General features: G+C 40.1%; 1 pseudogene across 1 annotated transcript; it reads left to right on the top strand.

The window, feature by feature from the left end:
• Positions 1–2,059: 2,059 nt before the first annotated feature.
• On the top strand, positions 2,060–2,893 carry LOC707276 (acidic leucine-rich nuclear phosphoprotein 32 family member D-like; annotated as a pseudogene). Its single transcript, XR_012652.4, has one exon. The product of XR_012652.4 is annotated as an acidic leucine-rich nuclear phosphoprotein 32 family member D-like (transcript).
• Positions 2,894–3,542: the final 649 nt, after the last annotated feature.

The following is a 3,542-nucleotide window of genomic DNA, read 5'->3' as shown; positions in this document are numbered from 1 at the left end:
GATTTCTGTGATATCAATCCCTTTGGTTCTCTGCATCTCATTCTGAAAAGTCCTTCTTTATCTCCTTTAATGGCTCTTCTTCCCTTACATATCCCTGAAACATTTTGTTCTTTTCACTCTCATTTTTTAGTACTGTACTATTGCTCTAGGTGTTCTAATTTATGCTATGGTTTTAAATACCACCAACACACAACTACCTCCTATATGCAGCCAAGAGCTCATTTCCAAACTTCAGATCTGTTAAACTGTCTACTGGACATCCCCAATTGTTTGCTCCACAAAAATATCCAAGTAAGTCAAAATGTCTGAAGTTGAATCCATCAGCTCTTGTTCCCATTCCAAATTAATCCCCTTTTGGGCTTTTCTTTAACATGAAGTAGCAACTGCCATTAATAAACACAAGCCAGAAACCAATGATTCGTTCTAAGATTTCTGTTTTAGTACAGTGTAGAATTTGCTTCCTTCCTTCCTTCATTCCTTCCTTCTTTCCTTCCTTCGTCTCTCTCTTTCTCTCTTTCTCTCTTCCTTCCTTCATTTCTTTCTCCTTCCTTCCTTCCTTCCTTCCTTCCTTTCCTTCCTTCCTTCCTTCCTTTCCTTCCTTCCTTCCTTTTTTCTTTCTCTTTCTTTCTTCCTTCCTTTCTTTCTTTCTTTCTTTCTTTCTCTTTCTTTCTTTCTTTCTTTCTTTCTTTCTTTCTTTCTTTCTTTCTTTCTTTCTTTCTTTCTTCTTTCTTTCTTTCTTTCTTTCTTTCTTTCTTTCTTTCTTTCTTTCTTTCTTTCTTTCTTTCCTGCTTTCTTTCTTTCTCTTTCTTGAGACAGAGTATCTCTCTTTCACCCTGGATGGAGTACAATGGCACAATCCCAGCTTGTTCACTGCAGCCTCCAACTCTCAGGTTCAAGAGATTCTCCCACCTCAGCTTCCCAAGTAGCTGGGACTACAACCATGGACCAGGACACCTTGCTAATTTTTGTACTTTTTGTAGAGATGGGGTTTTGCCACATTTCCCAGGCTGGTCTCAGACTCCTGAGCTCAAGCAGTCTGCCCACCTCAGCCTCCCAAAGTGCTGGGACTACAGGCATGAGCCGTTGCACCCAGTGGGATTTTCTCAAACAGTTTTATTGAGCTCCAATTGACATATAATAAGCTGCACATATTTAAAGTATATAACTGATTACATTTTTTATGTATAATACACCAGTTGAAATATTACCATAATAAAAATAATGAACATGTCCACCAGTCCCAAGTTTTCTCATGCCACTTTCTTCCCACTCCTTTCCACATGCCCACAGTCCTACCACTAATTTACTTTCTGTTATGATACATTAGTGTCATGGGTTAAACTGTGTCCCCCCAAAAATGTATATATCAAATTCCTAATTCTAGAACCTCAGAATGTGACCCTATTTGGAAATCTGATCTTCACAGAGACAATCAATTTAAGATTATGGTGGCCCTTAATCCACTATGACTTACATTACAAAAATGGAAATTTGGACACAGAAGCACACGAAGGAAAATGCCATGTGACAATTAAGGCAGAGATCAGGGTAACCCTTCTACACCCAAAGGAACACCAAAGATTGCCAGCAAACTGCCAGAAACTAGTGAAGAAACATGCAACCAATGCTTCCTCACATCCCCCAGAATGAACCAACCTGCCCACACCTGAATCTCATATTACTAATCTCCAGAACTGTAAGACAATACATTTCTGTTGTTTAAGCCAGTCATTTTATGGTACTTCATTATGGCAGCCCTAGAAAATTAATACATTTAGTTTGCATTTCCTAGGCTTTTATATAAATGGACTCATACAACCATGTATGCTTTTTTTCTGGTTTCTTTCACAGAAAAATTATTTAGAAATTCTACTATGTTTTGCGCTCCCGTGAGTAACTTGTCTCCGGGGGCTCTGCTCGCCTGCCCATACGCTGCCAGCCACCCAGGACCGTGCTGCCGGCCTCCGCCGCGAGCAAACCCTTCCGATGACCTTCACTGCGCAGGCAGGGACGCCTCTCCCCTCTCCGCCCCCGCCGCGGAAAGTTAAGTTTGAAGAGGGGGGAAGAGGTGAACATGGGCATGAAGAGGAGGATCCACCTGGAGCTGAGGAATCAGACCCCGGCAGCTGTTGAGAACTTGTCTTGGACAATTGCAAATCAAATGATGGAAAAATTGAAGGCTTAACAGCTGAATTTGTGAACTTAGAGTTCCTCAGTTTAATAAATGTAGGCTTGATCTCAGTTTCAAATCTCCCCAAGCTGCCTAAATTGAGAAAGCTTGAACTCAGTGAAAATAGAATCTTTGGAGGTCTGGACATGTTAGCTGAAAAACTTCCAAATCTCACACATCTAAACTTAAGTGGAAATAAATTGAAAGATATCAGCACCTTGGAACCTTTGAAAAAGTTAGAATGTCTGAAAAGCCTGGACCTCTTTAACTGTGAGGTTACTAATCTGAGTGACTACCGAGAGAGTATCTTCAAGCTCCTGCCCCAGCTTACCTACTTGGATGGCTATGACCAAGAGGACCAGGAAGCACCCGACTCAGATGCCGAGGTGGATGGTGTGGATGAAGAGGAGGATGAAGAAGAAGATGAGGAAGATGAGGAGGATGAGATGGTGAAGAAGAGGAGTTTGATGAAGAAGATGATGAAGATGAAGATGTAGAAGGGGATGAGGATGACGATGAGGTCAGTGAGGAGGAAGAAGAATTTGGACTTGATGAAGAAGATGCAAGATGAGGATGAAGATGAAGAGGAGGAAAAGGTGGGAAAGGTGAAAAGAGGAAGAGAGAAACAGATGATGAAGGAGAAGATGATTAAGACCCCAGATGACCTGCAGAAACAGAACTGTTCAGTGTTGGTTAGACTGCTCATGGATTTGGTAGCTGTTTTTGTTTTTTTTGTTTTTGTTTTTGTTTTTTAAAAAGGTAGCTGTGATAGAAACCCCAGGACACCCACCCACCCAAAGAGCCAAAGAATAGTTCCTGTGACATTCTGACTTCTTTCCATGTAGTCCCTCTTGGTAATCTACCACCAAGCTTGTGGACTTCACCCCAACAAAATTGTAAGCATTGTTAGGTTTTTGTGTAAGACTCTTGCTGTATTGTGGATAGCTGTGACTGATGAGTCTACCATCTGTGGCTACCAGTTACACCGAGATTGTAACAGCATTTTTACTTTCTGTACAACAAAAAAGCTTTGTAAATAAAATCTTAACATTTTGGAAAAAAAAAAAAAAGAAATTCAACTATGTTTTTAGGATATAAATAATTCATTCTGTTTTATTGCTGAGTGGTATTCCATTGTATAGACATGCCACAATTTGGCTATCCATTCACGTGCTGATAGAATCTAGGGTTGTTTCCAGTTGGGATTATTAAAAATAAAGATGCTATGAGCATTCCCATACAAGTCTTTTATCAACATATGCTTTCATTTCTTGGGTAAATACAAATGAGTGGAATGACTTGATCATATGGTAGGTATCTTTAACTTTCTAAGAAGCTAACATATTATTTTCCAGACTATTTTGCAAAGTGC

This window comes from Macaca mulatta, chromosome X (assembly GCF_049350105.2).
Source record: "Macaca mulatta isolate MMU2019108-1 chromosome X, T2T-MMU8v2.0, whole genome shotgun sequence".
Taxonomy (NCBI): Eukaryota; Metazoa; Chordata; class Mammalia; order Primates; family Cercopithecidae; genus Macaca; species Macaca mulatta.
This window is presented reverse-complemented; position numbering and strand designations above follow the sequence as displayed.